The 24548-nt window shown below is 40.4% G+C and overlaps 1 long non-coding RNA gene across 1 annotated transcript; it reads right to left on the reverse strand.

The window, feature by feature from the left end:
• Positions 1 to 15709: 15709 nt before the first annotated feature.
• LOC138024453 (uncharacterized) lies at positions 15710 to 23178 on the reverse strand. The gene is made up of 3 exons (XR_011127002.1): positions 22249 to 23178; positions 18478 to 18602; positions 15710 to 16431 (listed from the first exon to the last, which is right to left on the reverse strand). It is a non-coding gene; the product is annotated as an uncharacterized lncRNA (long non-coding RNA).
• Positions 23179 to 24548: the final 1370 nt, after the last annotated feature.

Genomic DNA, 24548 nt, shown 5'->3' on the forward strand with positions numbered 1-24548 from the left:
AGCACAATTTCGACATAGTTTTTGGCTTTAAAATTAGCACAACACTTTCGACTTTCACTTTTCGCTTTCTCCCCTTCCCTCTCTTTTCGCTTTCCTTGCCTCGTTCTGGGCATTTGGTAGGCTTTATTTTGGTAGGAAGAGTTTCTGAGAAACATTTCATCATCTTATAATTAGGTGATCAGAAAGGTAGGTGGGTAATGGAGCAAGCTTTTCATGGAGATTTCAGGTCAGTGTTACATTGGTTTTTTTGGCCGTTTCTCCAGTTTCCTTGACTGAATTGTGCTCATTCTGGTATAGTTTGAGAGATCTCTTCTCCCTGCACAAGTTAGTGGACAAAGCTGTTCCTGACCGTTAAAAGTGATGATGTCACAAGATGGGACCCTGGATAAAGTTGGACGTATTTTGCCAGATAGTAATGAAAGGGTTTGAGAAAAAAAAAAAAAAAATTGCAAAAACTCTGCCTGGGGTCCCCCGTGCTACTTTCGATCCAAAGAGGGAGAGATTAATCGGTCCCTGAGCCATCTGTGATTAACCCCTTGACTACGGTAGCTCCTTCTGTTAGTGTAATGAAAACTAAGGATAGTCTATAGTTCTGAATTTTATTCCTTGTTCTTGTTCATGTGGTAAGCAGAGTTAGTACAGAACGCATGCGCATTCGTAAAATACGTATTAACCCTTCGGCTGCTAGAGATTTGGCCGAAAAACACGTTTTGAAGCTAGTTGAGGGGTTTTTTGGTCAATGTCGTGCTGTTTAAGAGCTAAACCTCCCTACAAACCCGTTTTTTCCAGGTTGTACACTCCGCGGCCTTTTCAGCCAGGTGCTTGCAAAGTTCGGCATGCGCAGAAAGCACAATTTCGACATAGTTTTTGGCTTTAAAATTAGCACAACACTTTCGACTTTCACTTTTCGCTTTCTCCCCTTCCCTCTCTTTTCGCTTTCCTTGCCTCGTTCTGGGCATTTGGTAGGCTTTATTTTGGTAGGAAGAGTTTCTGAGAAACATTTCATCATCTTATAATTAGGTGATCAGAAAGGTAGGTGGGTAATGGAGCAAGCTTTTCATGGAGATTTCAGGTCAGTGTTACATTGGTTTTTTTGGCCGTTTCTCCAGTTTCCTTGACTGAATTGTGCTCATTCTGGTATAGTTTGAGAGATCTCTTCTCCCTGCACAAGTTAGTGGACAAAGCTGTTCCTGACCGTTAAAAGTGATGATGTCACAAGATGGGACCCTGGATAAAGTTGGACGTATTTTGCCAGATAGTAATGAAAGGGTTTGAGAAAAAAAAAAAAAAAAAAAAATCATGATTGCAAAAACTCTGCCTGGGGTCCCCCGTGCTACTTTCGATCCAAAGAGGGAGAGATTAATCGGTCCCTGAGCCATCTGTGATTAACCCCTTGACTACGGTAGCTCCTTCTGTTAGTGTAATGAAAACTAAGGATAGTCTATAGTTCTGAATTTTATTCCTTGTTCTTGTTCATGTGGTAAGCAGAGTTAGTACAGAACGCATGCGCATTCGTAAAATACGTATTAACCCTTCGGCTGCTAGAGATTTGGCCGAAAAACACGTTTTGAAGCTAGTTGAGGGGTTTTTTGGTCAATGTCGTGCTGTTTAAGAGCTAAACCTCCCTACAAACCCGTTTTTTCCAGGTTGTACACTCCGCGGCCTTTTCAGCCAGGTGCTTGCAAAGTTCGGCATGCGCAGAAAGCACAATTTCGACATAGTTTTTGGCTTTAAAATTAGCACAACACTTTCGACTTTCACTTTTCGCTTTCTCCCCTTCCCTCTCTTTTCGCTTTCCTTGCCTCGTTCTGGGCATTTGGTAGGCTTTATTTTGGTAGGAAGAGTTTCTGAGAAACATTTCATCATCTTATAATTAGGTGATCAGAAAGGTAGGTGGGTAATGGAGCAAGCTTTTCATGGAGATTTCAGGTCAGTGTTACATTGGTTTTTTTGGCCGTTTCTCCAGTTTCCTTGACTGAATTGTGCTCATTCTGGTATAGTTTGAGAGATCTCTTCTCCCTGCACAAGTTAGTGGACAAAGCTGTTCCTGACCGTTAAAAGTGATGATGTCACAAGATGGGACCCTGGATAAAGTTGGACGTATTTTGCCAGATAGTAATGAAAGGGTTTGAGAAAAAAAAAAAAAAAATTGCAAAAACTCTGCCTGGGGTCCCCCGTGCTACTTTCGATCCAAAGAGGGAGAGATTAATCGGTCCCTGAGCCATCTGTGATTAACCCCTTGACTACGGTAGCTCCTTCTGTTAGTGTAATGAAAACTAAGGATAGTCTATAGTTCTGAATTTTATTCCTTGTTCTTGTTCATGTGGTAAGCAGAGTTAGTACAGAACGCATGCGCATTCGTAAAATACGTATTAACCCTTCGGCTGCTAGAGATTTGGCCGAAAAACACGTTTTGAAGCTAGTTGAGGGGTTTTTTGGTCAATGTCGTGCTGTTTAAGAGCTAAACCTCCCTACAAACCCGTTTTTTCCAGGTTGTACACTCCGCGGCCTTTTCAGCCAGGTGCTTGCAAAGTTCGGCATGCGCAGAAAGCACAATTTCGACATAGTTTTTGGCTTTAAAATTAGCACAACACTTTCGACTTTCACTTTTCGCTTTCTCCCCTTCCCTCTCTTTTCGCTTTCCTTGCCTCGTTCTGGGCATTTGGTAGGCTTTATTTTGGTAGGAAGAGTTTCTGAGAAACATTTCATCATCTTATAATTAGGTGATCAGAAAGGTAGGTGGGTAATGGAGCAAGCTTTTCATGGAGATTTCAGGTCAGTGTTACATTGGTTTTTTTGGCCGTTTCTCCAGTTTCCTTGACTGAATTGTGCTCATTCTGGTATAGTTTGAGAGATCTCTTCTCCCTGCACAAGTTAGTGGACAAAGCTGTTCCTGACCGTTAAAAGTGATGATGTCACAAGATGGGACCCTGGATAAAGTTGGACGTATTTTGCCAGATAGTAATGAAAGGGTTTGAGAAAAAAAAAAAAAAAAAAAAAATCATGATTGCAAAAACTCTGCCTGGGGTCCCCCGTGCTACTTTCGATCCAAAGAGGGAGAGATTAATCGGTCCCTGAGCCATCTGTGATTAACCCCTTGACTACGGTAGCTCCTTCTGTTAGTGTAATGAAAACTAAGGATAGTCTATAGTTCTGAATTTTATTCCTTGTTCTTGTTCATGTGGTAAGCAGAGTTAGTACAGAACGCATGCGCATTCGTAAAATACGTATTAACCCTTCGGCTGCTAGAGATTTGGCCGAAAAACACGTTTTGAAGCTAGTTGAGGGGTTTTTTGGTCAATGTCGTGCTGTTTAAGAGCTAAACCTCCCTACAAACCCGTTTTTTCCAGGTTGTACACTCCGCGGCCTTTTCAGCCAGGTGCTTGCAAAGTTCGGCATGCGCAGAAAGCAAAATTTCGACATAGTTTTTGGCTTTAAAATTAGCACAACACTTTCGACTTTCACTTTTCGCTTTCTCCCCTTCCCTCTCTTTTCGCTTTCCTTGCCTCGTTCTGGGCATTTGGTAGGCTTTATTTTGGTAGGAAGAGTTTCTGAGAAACATTTCATCATCTTAAAATTAGGTGATCAATAAGGTAGGTGGGTAATAGAGCAAGCTTTTCATGGAGATTTCAGGTCAGTGTTACATTGGTTTTTTTGGCCGTTTCTCCAGTTTCCTTGACTGAATTGTGCTCATTCTGGTATAGTTTGAGAGATCTCTTCTCCCTGCACAAGTTAGTGGACAAAGCTGTTCCTGACCGTTAAAAGTGATGATGTCACAAGATGGGACCCTGGATAAAGTTGTTGGTATTTTGCCAGATAGTTTTGAAAGGGTTTGAGAAAAAAAAAAAAAAAAATGATTGCAAAAACTCTGCCTGGGGTCCCCCGTGCTACTTTCAATCCAAAGAGGGAGAGATTAATCGGTCCCTGAGCCCTGTGTGATTAACCCCTTGACTACGGTAGCTCCTTCTGTTAGTGTAATGAAAACTAAGGATAGTCTATAGTTCTGAATTTTATTCCTTGTTCTTGTTCATGTGGTAAGCAGAGTTAGTACAGAAGGCATGCGCATTCGTAAAATACGTATTAACCCTTCGGCTGCTAGAGATTTGGCCGAAAAACACGTTTTGAAGCTAGTTGAGGGGTTTTTTGGTCAATGTCGTGCTGTTTAAGAGCTAAACCTCCCTACAAACCCGTTTTTTCCAGGTTGTACACTCCGCGGCCTTTTCAGCCAGGTGCTTGCAAAGTTCGGCATGCGCAGAAAGCAAAATTTCGACATAGTTTTTGGCTTTAAAATTAGCACAACACTTTCGACTTTCACTTTTCGCTTTCTCCCCTTCCCTCTCTTTTCGCTTTCCTTGCCTCGTTCTGGGCATTTGGTAGGCTTTATTTTGGTAGGAAGAGTTTCTGAGAAACATTTCATCATCTTAAAATTAGGTGATCAATAAGGTAGGTGGGTAATAGAGCAAGCTTTTCATGGAGATTTCAGGTCAGTGTTACATTGGTTTTTTTGGCCGTTTCTCCAGTTTCCTTGACTGAATTGTGCTCATTCTGGTATAGTTTGAGAGATCTCTTCTCCCTGCACAAGTTAGTGGACAAAGCTGTTCCTGACCGTTAAAAGTGATGATGTCACAAGATGGGACCGTTGATAAAGTTGGACGTATTTTGCCAGATAGTTTGAAAGGGTTTGAGGAAAAAAAAAAAAAAAAAAAAACATGAATGCAAAAACTATGCCTGGGGTCCCCCGTGCAAATTTCGATCCAAAGATGGATAGATTAATCGGTCCCTGAGCCATCTGTGATTAACCCCTTGACTACGGTAGCTCCTTCTGTTAGTGTAATGAAAACTAAGGATAGTCTATAGTTCTGAATTTTATTCCTTGTTCTTGTTCATGTGGTAAGCAGAGTTAGTACAGAACGCATGCGCATTCGTAAAATACGTATTAACCCTTCGGCTGCTAGAGATTTGGCCGAAAAACACGTTTTGAAGCTAGTTGAGGGGTTTTTTGGTCAATGTCGTGCTGTTTAAGAGCTAAACCTCCCTACAAACCCGTTTTTTCCAGGTTGTACACTCCGCGGCCTTTTCAGCCAGGTGCTTGCAAAGTTCGGCATGCGCAGAAAGCAAAATTTCGACATAGTTTTTGGCTTTAAAATTAGCACAACACTTTCGACTTTCACTTTTCGCTTTCTCCCCTTCCCTCTCTTTTCGCTTTCCTTGCCTCGTTCTGGGCATTTGGTAGGCTTTATTTTGGTAGGAAGAGTTTCTGAGAAACATTTCATCATCTGATAATTAGGTGATCAGAAAGGTAGGTGGGTAATGGAGCAAGCTTTTCATGGAGATTTCAGGTCAGTGTTACATTGGTTTTTTTGGCCGTTTCTCCAGTTTCCTTGACTGAATTGTGCTCATTCTGGTATAGTTTGAGAGATCTCTTCTCCCTGCACAAGTTAGTGGACAAAGCTGTTCCTGACCGTTAAAAGTGATGATGTCACAAGATGGGACCCTTGATAAAGTTGGACGTATTTTGCCATATTTTTATGAAAGGGTTTGAGAAAAAAAAAAAAAAAAAACAAATTGCAAAAACTCTGCCTGGGGTCCCCCGTGCTACTTTCGATCCAAAGAGGGAGAGATTAATCGGTCCCTGAGCCATCTGTGATTAACCCCTTGACTACGGTAGCTCCTTCTGTTAGTGTAATGAAAACTAAGGATAGTCTATAGTTCTGAATTTTATTCCTTGTTCTTGTTCATGTGGTAAGCAGAGTTAGTACAGAACGCATGCGCATTCGTAAAATACGTATTAACCCTTCGGCTCCTAGAGATTTGGCCAAAAAACGCGTTTTGAAGCTAGTTGAGGGTTTTTCGGTCAATGTGGTGCGGTTTAAGAGCTAAACCTCCCTACAAACCCGTTTTTTCCAGGTTGTACACTCCGCGGCCTTTTCAGCCAGGTGCTTGCAAAGTTCGGCATGCGCAGAAAGCACAATTTCGACATAGTTTTTGGCTTTAAAATTAGCACAACACTTTCGACTTTCACTTTTCGCTTTCTCCCCTTCCCTCTCTTTTCGCTTTCCTTGCCTCGTTCTGGGCATTTGGTAGGCTTTATTTTGGTAGGAAGAGTTTCTGAGAAACATTTCATCATCTTAAAATTAGTTGATCAGAAAGGTAGGTGGGTAATAGAGCAAGCTTTTCATGGAGATTTCAGGTCAGTGTTACATTGGTTTTTTTGGCCGTTTCTCCAGTTTCCTTGACTGAATTGTGCTCATTCTGGTATAGTTTGAGAGATCTCTTCTCCCTGCACAAGTTAGTGGACAAAGCTGTTCCTGACCGTTAAAAGTGATGATGTCACAAGATGGGACCGTTGATAAAGTTGGACGTATTTTGCCAGATAGTTTTGAAAGGGTTTGAGAAAAAAAAAAAAAAAAAAAAAATCAAGATTGCAAAAACTCTGCCTGGGGTCCCCCGTGCTACTTTCGATCCAAAGAGGGACAGATTAATCGGTCCCTGAGCCATCTGTGATTAACCCCTTGACTACGGTAGCTCCTTCTGTTAGTGTAATGAAAACTAAGGATAGTCTATAGTTCTGAATTTTATTCCTTGTTCTTGTTCATGTGGTAAGCAGAGTTAGTACAGAACGCATGCGCATTCGTAAAATACGTATTAACCCTTCGGCTGCTAGAGATTTGGCCGAAAAACACGTTTTGAAGCTAGTTGAGGGGTTTTTTGGTCAATGTCGTGCTGTTTAAGAGCTAAACCTCCCTACAAACCCGTTTTTTCCAGGTTGTACACTCCGCGGCCTTTTCAGCCAGGTGCTTGCAAAGTTCGGCATGCGCAGAAAGCACAATTTCGACATAGTTTTTGGCTTTAAAATTAGCACAACACTTTCGACTTTCACTTTTCGCTTTCTCCCCTTCCCTCTCTTTTCGCTTTCCTTGCCTCGTTCTGGGCATTTGGTAGGCTTTATTTTGGTAGGAAGAGTTTCTGAGAAACATTTCATCATCTATAATTAGGTGATCAGAAAGGTAGGTGGGTAATGGAGCAAGCTTTTCATGGAGATTTCAGGTCAGTGTTACATTGGTTTTTTTGGCCGTTTCTCCAGTTTCCTTGACTGAATTGTGCTCATTCTGGTATAGTTTGAGAGATCTCTTCTCCCTGCACAAGTTAGTGGACAAAGCTGTTCCTGACCGTTAAAAGTGATGATGTCACAAGATGGGACCCTGGATAAAGTTGGACGTATTTTGCCAGATAGTAATGAAAGGGTTTGAGAAAAAAAAAAAAAAACAAATTGCAAAAACTCTGCCTGGGGTCCCCCGTGCTACTTTCGATCCAAAGAGGGAGAGATTAATCGGTCCCTGAGCCATCTGTGATTAACCCCTTGACTACGGTAGCTCCTTCTGTTAGTGTAATGAAAACTAAGGATAGTCTATAGTTCTGAATTTTATTCCTTGTTCTTGTTCATGTGGTAAGCAGAGTTAGTACAGAACGCATGCGCATTCGTAAAATACGTATTAACCCTTCGGCTGCTAGAGATTTGGCCGAAAAACACGTTTTGAAGCTAGTTGAGGGGTTTTTTGGTCAATGTCGTGCTGTTTAAGAGCTAAACCTCCCTACAAACCCGTTTTTTCCAGGTTGTACACTCCGCGGCCTTTTCAGCCAGGTGCTTGCAAAGTTCGGCATGCGCAGAAAGCACAATTTCGACATAGTTTTTGGCTTTAAAATTAGCACAACACTTTCGACTTTCACTTTTCGCTTTCTCCCCTTCCCTCTCTTTTCGCTTTCCTTGCCTCGTTCTGGGCATTTGGTAGGCTTTATTTTGGTAGGAAGAGTTTCTGAGAAACATTTCATCATCTTAAAATTAGGTGATCAATAAGGTAGGTGGGTAATGGAGCAAGCTTTTCATGGAGATTTCAGGTCAGTGTTACATTGGTTTTTTTGGCCGTTTCTCCAGTTTCCTTGACTGAATTGTGCTCATTCTGGTATAGTTTGAGAGATCTCTTCTCCCTGCACAAGTTAGTGGACAAAGCTGTTCCTGACCGTTAAAAGTGATGATGTCACAAGATGGGACCCTGGATAAAGTTGGACGTATTTTGCCAGATAGTAATGAAAGGGTTTGAGAAAAAAAAAAAAAAAAAAAAAAAATCATGATTGCAAAAACTCTGCCTGGGGTCCCCCGTGCTACTTTCGATCCAAAGAGGGAGAGATTAATCGGTCCCTGAGCCATCTGTGATTAACCCCTTGACTACGGTAGCTCCTTCTGTTAGTGTAATGAAAACTAAGGATAGTCTATAGTTCTGAATTTTATTCCTTGTTCTTGTTCATGTGGTAAGCAGAGTTAGTACAGAACGCATGCGCATTCGTAAAATACGTATTAACCCTTCGGCTGCTAGAGATTTGGCCGAAAAACACGTTTTGAAGCTAGTTGAGGGGTTTTTTGGTCAATGTCGTGCTGTTTAAGAGCTAAACCTCCCTACAAACCCGTTTTTTCCAGGTTGTACACTCCGCGGCCTTTTCAGCCAGGTGCTTGCAAAGTTCGGCATGCGCAGAAAGCACAATTTCGACATAGTTTTTGGCTTTAAAATTAGCACAACACTTTCGACTTTCACTTTTCGCTTTCTCCCCTTCCCTCTCTTTTCGCTTTCCTTGCCTCGTTCTGGGCATTTGGTAAGCTTTATTTTGGTAGGAAGAGTTTCTGAGAAACATTTCATCATCTTATAATTAGGTGATCAGAAAGGTAGGTGGGTAATGGAGCAAGCTTTTCATGGAGATTTCAGGTCAGTGTTACATTGGTTTTTTTGGCCGTTTCTCCAGTTTCCTTGACTGAATTGTGCTCATTCTGGTATAGTTTGAGAGATCTCTTCTCCCTGCACAAGTTAGTGGACAAAGCTGTTCCTGACCGTTAAAAGTGATGATGTCACAAGATGGGACCCTGGATAAAGTTGGACGTATTTTGCCAGATAGTAATGAAAGGGTTTGAGAAAAAAAAAAAAAAAATTGCAAAAACTCTGCCTGGGGTCCCCCGTGCTACTTTCGATCCAAAGAGGGAGAGATTAATCGGTCCCTGAGCCATCTGTGATTAACCCCTTGACTACGGTAGCTCCTTCTGTTAGTGTAATGAAAACTAAGGATAGTCTATAGTTCTGAATTTTATTCCTTGTTCTTGTTCATGTGGTAAGCAGAGTTAGTACAGAACGCATGCGCATTCGTAAAATACGTATTAACCCTTCGGCTGCTAGAGATTTGGCCGAAAAACACGTTTTGAAGCTAGTTGAGGGGTTTTTTGGTCAATGTCGTGCTGTTTAAGAGCTAAACCTCCCTACAAACCCGTTTTTTCCAGGTTGTACACTCCGCGGCCTTTTCAGCCAGGTGCTTGCAAAGTTCGGCATGCGCAGAAAGCAAAATTTCGACATAGTTTTTGGCTTTAAAATTAGCACAACACTTTCGACTTTCACTTTTCGCTTTCTCCCCTTCCCTCTCTTTTCGCTTTCCTTGCCTCGTTCTGGGCATTTGGTAGGCTTTATTTTGGTAGGAAGAGTTTCTGAGAAACATTTCATCATCTTATAATTAGGTGATCAGAAAGGTAGGTGGGTAATGGAGCAAGCTTTTCATGGAGATTTCAGGTCAGTGTTACATTGGTTTTTTTTGGCCGTTTCTCCAGTTTCCTTGACTGAATTGTGCTCATTCTGGTATAGTTTGAGAGATCTCTTCTCCCTGCACAAGTTAGTGGACAAAGCTGTTCCTGACCGTTAAAAGTGATGATGTCACAAGATGGGACCCTGGATAAAGTTGGACGTATTTTGCCAGATAGTAATGAAAGGGTTTGAGAAAAAAACAAAAAAAAAAAAAACAAATTGCCAAAAACTCTGCCTGGGGTCCCCCGTGCTACTTTCGATCCAAAGAGGGAGAGATTAATCGGTCCCTGAGCCATCTGTGATTAACCCCTTGACTACGGTAGCTCCTTCTGTTAGTGTAATGAAAACTAAGGATAGTCTATAGTTCTGAATTTTATTCCTTGTTCTTGTTCATGTGGTAAGCAGAGTTAGTACAGAAGGCATGCGCATTCGTAAAATACGTATTAACCCTTCGGCTGCTAGAGATTTGGCCGAAAAACACGTTTTGAAGCTAGTTGAGGGGTTTTTTTGGTCAATGTCGTGCTGTTTAAGAGCTAAACCTCCCTACAAACCCGTTTTTTCCAGGTTGTACACTCCGCGGCCTTTTCAGCCAGGTGCTTGCAAAGTTCGGCATGCGCAGAAAGCAAAATTTCGACATAGTTTTTGGCTTTAAAATTAGCACAACACTTTCGACTTTCACTTTTCGCTTTCTCCCCTTCCCTCTCTTTTCGCTTTCCTTGCCTCGTTCTGGGCATTTGGTAGGCTTTATTTTGGTAGGAAGAGTTTCTGAGAAACATTTCATCATCTTATAATTAGGTGATCAGAAAGGTAGGTGGGTAATGGAGCAAGCTTTTCATGGAGATTTCAGGTCAGTGTTACATTGGTTTTTTTGGCCGTTTCTCCAGTTTCCTTGACTGAATTGTGCTCATTCTGGTATAGTTTGAGAGATCTCTTCTCCCTGCACAAGTTAGTGGACAAAGCTGTTCCTGACCGTTAAAAGTGATGATGTCACAAGATGGGACCCTGGATAAAGTTGGACGTATTTTGCCAGATAGTAATGAAAGGGTTTGAGAAAAAAAGAAAAAAAAAAAAAAATCATGATTGCAAAAACTCTGCCTGGGTAGGTAATGAAGCAAGCTTTTCATGGAGATTTCAGGTCAGTGTTACATTGGTTTTTTTGGCCGTTTCTCCAGTTTCCTTGATTGAATTGTGCTCATTCTGGTATAGTTTGAGAGATCTCTTCTCCCTGCACAAGTTGCCTGGGGTCCCCCGTGCTACTGTCGTTTGATAGAGGGAGTGATTAATCGGACCCTGAGCCTTATGAGATTAACCCCTTGACTACGGTAGCTCCTTCTGTTAGTGTAATCAAAACTAAGGATAGTCTATAGTTCTGAATTTTATTCCTTGTTCTTGTTCATGTGGTAAGCAGGGTTAGTACAGAACGCATGCGCATTCGTAAAATACGTATTAACCCTTCGGCTGCTAGAGATTTGGCCGAAAAACACGTTTTGAAGCTAGTTGAGGGGTTTTTTGGTCAATGTCGTGCTGTTTAAGAGCTAAACCTCCCTACAAACCCGTTTTTTCCAGGTTGTACACTCCGCGGCCTTTTCAGCCAGGTGCTTATAGTTTTTGGCTTTAAAATTAGCACAACACTTTCGACTTTCACTTTTCGCTTTCTCCCCTTCCCTCTCTTTTCGCTTTCCTTGCCTCGTTCTGGGCATTTGGTAGGCTTTATTTTGGTAGGAAGAGTTTCTGAGAAACATTTCATCATCTTATAATTAGGTGATCAGAAAGGTAGGTGGGTAATGGAGCAAGCTTTTCATGGAGATTTCAGGTCAGTGTTACATTGGTTTTTTTGGCCGTTTCTCCAGTTTCCTTGACTGAATTGTGCTCATTCTGGTATAGTTTGAGAGATCTCTTCTCCCTGCACAAGTTAGTGGACAAAGCTGTTCCTGACCGTTAAAAGTGATGATGTCACAAGATGGGACCCTGGATAAAGTTGGACGTATTTTGCCAGATAGTAATGAAAGGGTTTGAGAAAAAAAGAAAAAAAAAAAAAAATCATGATTGCAAAAACTCTGCCTGGGGTCCCCCGTGCTACTTTCGATCCAAAGAGGGAGAGATTAATCGGTCCCTGAGCCATCTGTGATTAACCCCTTGACTACGGTAGCTCCTTCTGTTAGTGTAATCAAAACTAAGGATAGTCTATTGTTCTGAATTTTATTCCTTGTTCTTGTTCATTTGGTAAGCAGCGAAGAAATTTCCCAGCCAGCTAGATAAAATTGGTTGGGTTTCCAGCCAGCTGATCAAATTTATTTCCCAGCCAGGAATTCCGCGCGCTTTTAAATCTCTTGATCCAAAACGACCGAACAAAAGCGACAAAACCGGGACAAAACAAAACAGGTTTTTTCCGCAAGCGCAATCACTCTGACCTGCCGTCGTATGTTTGTGACTACTCTCTGGGAGAGGGAAGGGGTTCTTTTTTTTTTGTTTTTTTTTTTAAGTCGCCCTCAGTCTTCAGAGTTTCTACAGCCAGCTCGGGTTGAAATGCTAGAAAAAGTCAGTAATTCCCAGGCAAAACCTCTATCAATAACAAAATTTCCCAGCCAGCTCATCGAAACACCTGTATTTTTGCCAGCCAGCAAGATTCCTCTGGGGAACAGATAATGTGAGGAACAGATTCGTTGGGTGCCCCTGGAAGAGTTTTCTCTGGAGACAATTGTTTCAAAGGAGATGAAAATGACCTACGCACAGGCTTGTGCGTCACGCAGGCCATCAGTCTCAGGTTAGTGTTACGTCTTCTTTCCCCATTTTACATTCGAGTTGAATTATCTGGGAGTGCCTTAAATACACCAATAATCACTGATGACACTCTTTTGCAATCGTAACTTATTGTGTTCCTGTGCAAAGTTGTACAGTGACTTGACGAGAGGTAATTAAATTTGAGACGGGCACTGTTGCCTTTCTTGCGTTTACTTGTTTTTGAAAATTATACTGCTGTCCTATTATCACTGTATTGTAGAGACTGCAGTCATACTTCTATCATTTGTTTTCTTGTTTGAGCAATTAAGGACGTTAAACTTATCCTAAGCTGGCTCGAGCCACTTTCAGGCAGTAATATTACTAAGTATGCAACACAACATAACTTCGTCGATTGATCCATCCATTGATCATCCCACCCGTTCCCTTGTTCACTCATGATTTTTAAGGATATTTTCGAGAACGAAGATATTTTCGAGTACGGAGAATAGCAACTGCTTTCTCCAACCTTACGCGTTCATAGACAGTGTTTTGGAAGGAGACAGAATCAAACGGATTTAATCATATCACAGAAAAAGCTTTGCTTTCACTAAGTGGGGCGAGAATCTGAAGTGCGCTCCCAAATTACATGAATGACTAAAATCGTTACTCTCAGTCCTTGAAGTTACTTTATTTTTTCAAATCGATCACACGATTAGGGATGGAATTTTACATTTATCTTCTCTTGCAGTGAGTAATTCTTTTGGACGTCCTTATATCTGTTATATCCTTAGTAGTTTAGGATATAAGATAATGAGCGGGTTTTTGTGAAGACCAAAACCACTTGTAAATTTGAACTGAGACACCTTCTAGATGCTTATGTCCATCTATCCACCATTCATTAGTTCATTGTTCTTGTTTCTTTAGATAGCGCACCAGGGATGACGCTTTCGCATCAGTCGGCTGCGCGCAAGGGTGAATACTGTTCACGGTCAGTTTCAATTGTTATGTAGTTGAACTTCCCTTTGCGACCACCTCTCGTAAGCGACCACTTTACTAAATCAAGTCAAATTTCTATCGATGGAAACCTCTCGTAAGCGACCGCGACCCCTTTTAGAGATGACTCGGTTTGAAAGTGGCAGTTGTTTTTCAACCTTCCCTAGGCGACTACTTGACACATAATCTGACGGGACTCTGCTTTATCTCTACTGGGCGAAAATTCGGAAATGTGTCGCTGAAACATTTTGCCTACACTATACATAAATAAGACCAATGAACAATACCCAGTGATTAATCGAAGACAAACAAATTTTGTAGAGCATTGGGTATTCACTGATGTCACTGATTAGTCATAGCTTACCTATTGAGCAATACCCGATGATTAATCAACTATAATTACTCACCGGTTAACCATTAATTTCTCATTGACTACATCTCAAAGTCTGAGCTATGGAAAGTGTTGACCGAAATAGATCTAGACTTACCGCATGAATAAAGCATTGAAACAATATGCCCTTTTTATTATTCTCCAAAAAATCAAAATATCAGTTTCATTTTTCGTCCATTTAGAGATTCCTTGCTCAAGTTTACGAAAATTGATGGGATGGTTCTCATCTTGCGAAAAAAAAAACGCCTGTTCCTTTCGTTTTCTGAGAGTTTTTACATGCTTTTCACTGAAACGCACAAATTGTAAACGATTAAACCTTACCGTAATGGTAGTAGAAAGTTTCGCCTTCATGGTCTAGGATAGAAAAGCCTAGAAAATTTGAAGGTCCTCCCAAAACATCAGTACGAAGACAGAAAAGAGAACATGACAATGAAACCACCCGTCCTCGCCTCAGATAAGCCTTCAGCCATCCTTAAGTTTGTCCACTATGATCGGACTAACCAAAATATGCAGCTTTTGTCACTCTAGTTCAAAGACCTATTTATACGCAAGCGTGGATCTTCATTTAAACCCTCGCCTCTGTGAGGTCAGTCGACAGAGTCAAGCACATGCGCGTGTCGATACATACAGATAGATCAAGAGGTCGATTTAGTCACGCTGAAATATACCTGTGAATATCTCGTTGAAAGGTGGGAGGGGGGATGGCGTTACTTGCCCCATATTCGGATATAGGGGTACTGATGCATGGGTAATTTCAAATCATGACTCCGATTAGGAGAAAACCGGACTAGGGAATAACTAAAAATATAACTCGAGTAACATAACAAATACCCGAAAACAATAACCACACAATTTTGCAATGACGACTGATTAGCAAATACAGTTACTGCATGCCGAATCTTAAAATTTCAATATTCTGCATGTCGAATCTTGAAATTTCAATATTCTGCATGTCAAATCTTGAAATTTCAATATTCGGCAGAGGACTGGGAAGAGTTGCGCATTCGCCTTCTTATTGAAGTGTTGTCAGATTTCCATTGAAAACGTTATTTCAAAGAACCATCCATACAACCTTTTTGTAGGGCTCTTGACTAAAAAGCTTCCTTAACAACCTTTGTCTTGCTGTAGTTAAGTGCCACCCCCTTTGGAATGGTTTAACATCAGAATTTTTGTAAAGAAAAGCGAGTCTTTATCTTCGCTTGGTTACGTCCTCCTCATAAAATTCGGGCAGTTCATGTCGACCGTTCTCGCGAAGAACGGGAAAGAAATGCACTTAAATGAACAATGCACGACTTGCACGTGTTAATCTCTAATAACGTAAAAACTGAAACCTTGAAGAAAGTCACGAAGCAACAACAGGAAGCTGGTAACAGTTTCTTACTTTCCCATTTTGTCACACCCCATATTTGTTTGCAACAACAGCTGCATTTAATTCTCTCCCCGGATCGCGTTCGCTACTGGAAACAAAGATGGACAGCTGGATGGAGACGGTGAACTCGACGACCGAATGGAAAAAATAGGGGACAGCTGTACACAGATTACCACGAGAGCATCACGAGTCCCAAGGAGAGGGGAGAAACCAGCTGGCTATTTCAGAAGAGTGACAGAATCGAATTTTGGGACAACCGAACACGAATCCCGGCAATGCCCTAACGGCACTGGGAAACACAGCTCAGTTTTCACACAGTTGCTTAGAAGCATCCAAAAAGGCAACTATTGGCAACGCAAACGGAGAAATCAAAGTAAAAATACTTACATCACAGTTGATAGATTTATTTACCTCTTTAACCTGACGTATTATGCTCACATCACTTTACAAATGGTATTGTGAAAGTTTGATTTGATGAACATGAAAAAAGATTCCGAAGTAAATTCTTTTCACAACGAAACTGAAAAAGATTGGAAAAGTTAACCGAGAAAAGAAGCGAAATAACCTAACTTTGCAAAGAAAAACAAAAGAGAGAGAGAGAAAACGAAAGGGAAACGATTATATATTACTCTTGCAAATGTTCCAGATCTCGCTTTATGGTCATCTTTGTACACTGAGACAAAACTATTTCTGTGAAAACAATATCAGTACTTAGACATTCTCACAACATGACAAAAATACATTTTTGTTTTACAAAATCTCCCCTCGTTCGATCCAAGTTAACAATCAGACCAAAATATATATAACTAAGGAAGACTAAAAACGTATTCGGTAAAAATTCTTCCTGGTTTCTGTTCCCATGAAAAATGCTTTAAATTGAATTTTACCAACAACCTCACGAAAATACAATGAGACAAAACTATTTCTGTGAAAACAATATCAGTACTAAGACATTCTCAGAACATGACAAAAATACATTTTTGTTTTACAAAATCTCCCCTCATTCGATGCAAGTTAACAATCAGACCAAAATATATATAACTAAGGAAGACTAAAAACGTATTCGGTAAAAATTCTTCCTGGTTTCTGTTCCCATGAAAAATGCTTTAAATTGAATTTTACCAACAACCTCACGAAAATACAAATTTAAAGAGTCTTTGACCTTACAGCAAGCAGATAGTCTCATTTTTGTTAACACAACACTTTTTCGTTTCCATGCTATCAGTCACAAAATTGAACTTAGAATACGTTAGGCGAACTCAAATGCTAGATCATGAATTGTTTATTGTGCATCAATTGGAACCATGAAAACTTTGTCCACTTCTCCAGGCTTGATTCGTTCCCTGCAAGAAAACGAAAAACACGAAATCTTTAGCACCACGCATTTCTGGAGTTGCTTCAGGTTAAAAGGACAGGCCTCTTTAAAACTTATTTCTGCGCTAATTAGTTTTTTCTTTGCTAATGGTATGGTGGAATTTTCGGCCCCAGCTACTCTAATCCGATTAGTATGATAACGTGAACGTCTTGATACCATCACGGTCATGGAAATGAAACAATATTTCGCTATCTTATAAGTATCTCGTGATTGTTTCATCTCGCAAATACTGTGCAATATGAGTGAAGAGTCCCTTAACTGGATTGGTACAAAAGGTTTTGAACTTGAGATTTAAAGAAAAAAACGTTTTTGTTTGTTTGCTTTTTTTTTTTTTTTTTTTTACACAGCACGGCAAGTTCACTATACCAAACTAAACTTTTTCGTGATGACTTAAGTTTGCTTCACTTCCACAAACGAGGTTGACTAGCAGTAGAGTTATTTTCATAGAGTTATTTCGTAGAGTTAGAGTTAAGTTTCCAAAATCCTGAATTTAGAAATACGGAAATACAAAAAGTATCCTAAACATGAATAAAAGCTAACCTTAGGCCTAATAAGGCCTAAACAAAAGTTTAGCTTTTATGAATGTTGGCTTCCAAAAGTTTGAATTCAGGATTTTGGAAACTTAACTCTAACTCTGCGACATAACTCTATGAAAATAACTCTAAGAATAGCTGTCCACTCCACAAATCAACCCCGAAGTATACACGAACCGGGAATTTGAACGAAATGTACAAAAGTTCAGTGACCACGTGCAAAGGAATTGTGTTACTCCTTAATGATTGCCAGGTAACGACTTTGTCGACGTTGCCGCAGCGTAAATTTTATAAGGCCGCCGAAAAATGCGTTTTCAAAAGTATTCGTTTTCGGTGTCATCGAAAACGCATCGATCCATGCACATCCACACCACCGTTTTTGCCGCGTTTCAACTGGTCACACTAAAACGCTGAATGACCACCCTGCTAGCAGACCCTTTCTTTTGCTTGCTCGATTTCGCCGTTGTCGAGAAAGACTCTGCATGAATAGAGTAAGATCCTTATTGAGCATGCGCTGCATGTTGCCAGGATACAGTTTCGAACCCAGGCCTAAAACGCGTGCGCTCGACGCCATCTTGATTTTTCATGGTAGAGCGGGCTCAATTATAACCATCGGTTTTAACACGAAACGGATGCTCGCACTGGCAAAAAACAAAAAACACAAAAACAAATTGACGAAAGAAAGCAAGATTGACCAGTCCAGAAGTTCGGGCTGCGGCGGCTTCAAAGAGTTTCACGATTCAAGCAGAGCCTCCTTGCTTCTTCTTCCTCAGTAAAGAAAAAAACAAAACGAGGCTCTGCACGCAGCGAATGACATCCTATGTCGTAGGTTGAACAATATGCGCATGCTCGAAAGAGACACGACCCTGTTATTTTTGGCGTTTCCCGCCAATGCAAGTTTGAAAACTGTAAACAACTTCGCTTTGGCTCGCTTTTCATTCTAGAATCTTTTCCGAAGCTGCTATGTGGCATTCCTGCTCCAGCACTACAAATGGGAAGATCTTGAAAGAGCCAATGCCCTTACAACACATTTCATTTTCTTCTACTATGAAAAACCAAGAGAAGGTTGAATAGAGCAAGGTTAAGCTCAAAACAAGCTACCAAATTTGCTAGTTACATCGGGTAAGGCATGTCTTTATCCGCCACGTTTGATATCCTTTCAACTCAGGTGGTGCGGATGAAGTAATCATTTTCATTTCAACGCATTTTCGACTGTCCACACAGTCAAATGCTGATTTGCATTTGTATCCACTTTCGACAGCGTTTTTAAATCGATGTGTTTTCGATGAAAACGCTCAGCGTTCTAGTGTGAACAGAAAGCCCTAAATGTATCGAAATGTATGCGTTTTCAAACGAAAACACATCAGTGACAGGGCCTAAATCTCTAGAGAGACAAGAAACAGAATCATAATCCAAACACAGATCTACCGAACGGATCTTGCTGAGTGTTGAAGGCTAAAGGCTTTTAATATTTAACTTACGTCAAGTATTTATCCCGTGTGAGGTCATATCTCTTTGTTTTGGAGTTAAAAGCACTTCGGTTCCCATTAGCATGTTGGGCTCTATCGTATCGATCAACATCATAACGGCCTGGTCCAACAGGATTCTGGGTAAAAAAAGCAAAGAATAAAGCCGTCATCAATCATCACCATCATCTTCGTTGTCTTTACTTTCCTTCACAAAGGGATTGAATCAATTTTAGGTCATTTCACGAAACGCGAAATAGATAAATACTAACCACTGACTAACCGAGCGCGAGGGCCATCCTGGGGAATATTGGCCCGAGGTTGTGGCAATATGGGCCCAGCGCAGCGAGGCCTGTACAAAAACGACCGAGGGCTAATGTTCCCCACTACGGTCCTGAGCAAGCGAGGTTAGTAAGTTGTTTATTATATAGCATCGTTTCTTTTAGCGATTAGACACTTCTCCGATTGGTGAATGTTCGTAATCTTCGTCTTCCATGAGTGAACTTTAAACGGTAACCTTTTACATGAAAAACTTAATAAAATTCCGCTTGCTATAATTGCACCATTGCGATGAAAATATTAAATTCCACTTTTAAAAAATTGTGATTCGCTCAACTTGAATTTCTCGGGAGAGAAAGCGTCAAGTGTATTAATAGCTTGAGGGCATCAATTGGGGACGCTGTTCAAAAATCAAAACAGATTAACTTAAACTGATATCAAATCATAGTTTTTTTTTGGAGGAAAGGGGAAAACCGGAATAGTACCCTGAGAAAACCTCTCGGTGCAGAGAAGAGAACCAACAAACTCAACCCACGTATGACACCCGAGTATGGGAATCGAACCCAGGCCACATTGGTGGGAAGCGAGTGCTCTCACCACTGTGCCGCCATCTGTCTGCTCTCAAATACATAGCAATAACCACTAAAAGGTTGGAAAGATAAAAAATAAAAAATTGCAAAGCCAAAGAGATGTATGGATCAACAAAAAAAACTACAATAGAAACAAGATGATTGAATTGAAAAAAGATGGCCGGACCTTTTTTTAAGTTTATGACAACTTGCCTGCCAGGAAAAGTTGTTTTTGTCCAGGATCATCTTATTAGTAATGTTAAGGTAAAGGAGTTCCATATATTGCCTTTTACTGGTGAGAAATTGTGGTAACCTCACATTTCCCCAAATCAACCCCAAAATATCGATGCATAACCATCAACATTGTCATGTTGAAAAATCAAAAATACCGGCTTTTACTTCGTGTAGAAGACACACATGACGTAAAACAATAGAGCAAAAATCGTGAAACAATACCTAATCAGAATTCTAAATCCCTCAAGACCGCTAAAGCTTTTGTTACGTCATGTGCGTCTTCTGCACGAAGTAAAAGCCAAAATACCGGCACGATCATTCTCGCATCATTACAGTCACTTCAAGATCACTATCACTGTTGTCGCCATTGAAATTCGCAGCACCGTTGACGCAACTGTTGGGACCTTAAAGCAAAGCGACTTTTTAGGAAGGCGACGGCGCCCGGAGTGAAGTTTTATTTCCGTTTGACGTCGTAGGTTTAGCGCGAAGTCGTCTTAAGTCTCGGCGTCGACCTCAAAAGCCTTGTTTTGGCGGTGTGTAGAAAACGTGAGTAAATTTAAGTCTTTTCTCCGTTTACACTCGTCCGATATTGGCCTTTTAATTTTCGTGCCTTGTAGAAAATTCAAGAGAATACCTTCTCGTAATTTATTTGAATCGCTTTTGGCATTTTAATCATCGTATTTCAAAAAGGACGGCTGTAGACTCAGACTGCGGCAAGTATAAACTCTCAATGGTTTTCGAATTGGTTGCCGTCAACATTTTTCGTAGTCTTTGATTAGCTTTTTACTTTTTATTTACACGGCATTCATGTAAAGCAGAGTTGTTATGTTTAGTATAGATTTGTATAGTTTTAGTTTTAGTTATTAGTATTGTATTTATTATCATAGTATGTTATAATTGTATTTCTGATGAATTTACCGTGTTTAAATAAAGTTATTACTTACTTACTTACTCACTCACTCACTCACTCACTCACTCACTCACTCACTCACTCACTCACTCACTCACTCACTTTGGAAGCCATTCTCTAAATTGCCTCATGTATGCTGATGATTTGTTAGTTTTAAGTCCCTCTCCAGAAGGACTACAGAAATCGATTAACGTCATTATAAAGCACGCAGAGGAATGGAAGCTGAAGGTGAATACCAAAAAATCAAATATCATCATCTTTAGTGGGAACGGTCAAACCAAAAACAAGGAAATTTTCCAATATGGTTCAGAAGCATTACCTATCGTCGACAAACAAACATATTTGGGAATAGAAATGACCTCATCTGGTCGCTATACCTACGCAAGAGACATCCTTAGCAAAAAAGCTTATAAAGTTCTTGCGACAGTGAAACGATTGTTCTCCAATTCGGATACGACCACAATTACAATTAAGAATAAGCTTTTTGATGCCCTTGTCAAACCTATACTACTATATGGATGCGAAATATGGGGACCGGAGCTATTATCATATAAGACTCATTTTGACAAAAGCACTATCGAACAAGTCCATATCAAGTTCTGTAAACAAACACTAAATACCCCATGGTACACAGAGAACATTGCCTGTAGGGCAGAACTTGGACGGTACCCTTTAAGTATAGACATAAAAGCTTCAATATTTAGTTACTCGCTTAGATTACAACATAAAACAGTCAACCCTCTATTAAAGGAAGCCTTTCATCACGCAAAAAGTCATAGCCAATTTTTTGATGTATTAAATAATGACGAAACTATACGAATGCACTCTATAGGCAATACATCAAGCCAACTACACATTAAGAATGCTCGTTCCTCCATAAAGAATCAGCTTAAAAAGGACTACATTCGAAATTGGCTGAAGGCTCGCAACAACACTTCCGAAGGCTCTAGAGAGAAATTTACACACAAAGAAGTCAAATTCGACTACCAATTGGAAGACTATCTCAAAACTATCAGAAACCCAGCACATAGAATAAGTATGACAAAATTGCGTCTGGGGGTTCATAGCTTGCGAATACAGACTGGGAAATACGAAAATAGAGGTGCACCAATCCCAGTAGATGGAAGAACGTGTTTAGTCTGCAATAGAGGCTATATAGAAGATGAGCGGCACTTCTTGATGTATTGCCCAGGGTACGATAACATTAGAAATGAGCTCCATTCTCTCCTTTCAACACACGATATTGTTTTCAAAAGCCTTAATGATGAGGATAAAATTAGGTATTTACTTACCCTAGAAAACGAAAGCACTTCAAAGATAATAGGTAAATACACATACTTAATGTTTCAGAAGAGAAAAGACCTCCTAAATGCAAAATAATTAAAATAATAATAATAATTTTATACCAATTGTATTACAAGTAATTGTATGATCTTTTTAGTTAATTAGTTATTCAAGTAGATATCATCACCTTTATTGTAACGAGACCGATACCTCCCTTTGGAGAGTAAGGCGCAATAAAGATTTACTGTTTACTGTTTACTGTTTACTCACTCACTCACTCACTCACTCACTCACTCACTCACTCACTCACTCACTCACTCACTGCACTCACTCAGTACTTACTCACTTACTTACTTACTTACTCACTCACTCACTCACTCACTCACTCACTCACTCACTCACTTACTTACTCACTTACTTACTTACTTACTTACTTACTTACTTACTTACTTACTTACTTACTTACTTACTTACTTACTTACTTACTTACTTACTTACTTACTTACTTACTGAAGATGGCGGCACCTGACGATCAAATGCAAAAATGCAAGTGAGTAAGGTAACTTGACAAAGGTTTTAACTGTCTTGAATCTTCATTCTTATCAAAATTATGTTTCACTCTAGGCCGATGGAGTGGAGCGACGGACATGACGTGCTTTTTCGGAGAGAAATGTTAACCAGGAATGTCTTTGGAGCAAAGAAAGAAAGTCCCGGTCCGCGGCTCGTGGACTGACTTGTTCGTCTCACCAGCACACAAAGTCCCTCTAAACCATCGCAATTGCTTCTCTATCTGAAACGGAACACAGCTGGAGTCTGTGAAGAATCTGCAAGGCGACCTCTTCAACTCGAAATTTGGCCTTGCAGTCAGCTGAATTCATGTTTTCTAGATGGAAAATATCGCACGATTGATAGCCAAAATCTGGATTTTTTAGCGATAACAATCGTACAATGGAACAAATTCTTCGTCAGAAATGTGGTTTTCTGCATAGCTAAGCAAAAGTAACTCCCGACAAGTGTTACATTTGTTCATTTTCGCGGACAAAGATTTCAAAGTAGTCAGCAAGTTGCCGTTGAGGAATGAAGGGTGCTAAACGCCTATGTTTTGTCGGGAACAACGCCATCTTAGCCCCAGTCTCTTTCGCGCGCCGATGTCGCCGTCGCTGCGAAAACTCTCGGTGCTAAAGGTCCCTTGTCACTAAGTCTGCAGCATCGTCATGCATCGTCGTACATCATGTTTTCATCTAATGCATCGTCGTCATCATCATCATCATCATAAGACTCACTCATGCAACGTTATCTTTATCAACACCCACATCGCCTTTCAAAACTAAGGTTTGCACTGAGTAAAATGACTGAACCATCTGGGTTATAGAGTAAAGTCCAACTGCTCGTCGGACAGTTCGGCTAAATCTTTGCTCTATTGTACAAAGAAAGTGGAAATGCCGCTTTTAGAGGTAGATAAAAAATTAAACCACTGGCAAAAATGATTAAATGTTTCAAGCATTTGTAAACCTTCGATTTCTGCTGAAATATCAGTGTTCGGAGAGCTCTGTGTCATAAATTATGCTTCGTCTTCCGAGGACTCCATCGCCTTTCAAAGCTGAGGTTTGCACTTAGTAAAATGACTGAACTCTCTGGGTTATAAAGTATGTAAATTTGAGTTACACGCCCTGCACGTGTCAATTTCATTGTTATATTTGTTTATATAATAACCCAAGTTATTTTCGCATTTTGATTGGTTATTGCCTATGATATATTAGAGGACAGACGAACGATTGACGTCACCATCAGCTTTTATGCGAATAAAGTTTATTTCTTTATTATATAAAACAAATAGATTCCATGTTGGCGTGCGCCTGTTCAGTAATAGATCACAGAAAACGTCAAAAAGTGGTAACAACATCAGTGACAAACTCGGCTATCGCGTGCGCGCCACTCTTTTGTTCTTACCACATTTTGACGTCATCTGTGATCTATTAGGGAGCTTACGAAACGACGACACCGACGGCAACGACGAGGCTACAAAACAATAGGTTTAGTGAGCAAAAACAATGGCCCTGCACGCTCTGCACGTGCGTGTTACATTTTGGTACATTTCTTTGCCGTCATCTCCTAAATGACGACGTGAAATGACCAAATTCAAGGTTCTGTGGAGGACGTCAGCACATGACGATGAATTTTCAGTTCTCTCTCTACGCTTCCAACCCACTCATACCAGTTTAATTCCCCGACAGTTACACATTTTTAACGCGAAACGACATGAAATAGTTCCTTAGTGATACGAATAACGAGAACTCATAGTTTTAAATGAAGTCGTCGTAGCCGTCGTCGTCCTCGTTTCGTAAGCTCCCTATTACTGGACAGACGCATGGCAACATGGAATCTACTTGTTAATTTGACCAACTATAACAACAACACTACAAGAACAACCCTTGCATGGCTTGACTGAAATCGAAGATTCACACAAACAAGGAACATAAGTATCACAATTATAACATACGTGCGACTAAAATTGAAGGCCCAACACGAAAAAAGAACAAGAGGATTTGAAAAGGGTCGTTAATTATAATAGATAATTTGGCTTTCGTTGACTGATCAAGATTCCCGCATTGTGTGAAATAAAATTCCTCATTCCTCTTGAACGGAACACATACCTTATCCACAATCATTCGTGAAAAAAAACATCCGCTCCTAATCTTTTTTAAGGTCAATCAGAAATGTACAGAAGAATATCTACAGACTTTTAGGGGCAAATATTGATCTTACTATACCAATTGAACGAGCCTCTCTATTGTACGGTACAAACCACA

This window comes from Montipora capricornis, chromosome 11, assembly GCF_036669925.1.
Source record: "Montipora capricornis isolate CH-2021 chromosome 11, ASM3666992v2, whole genome shotgun sequence".
Taxonomy (NCBI): domain Eukaryota; kingdom Metazoa; phylum Cnidaria; class Anthozoa; order Scleractinia; family Acroporidae; genus Montipora; species Montipora capricornis.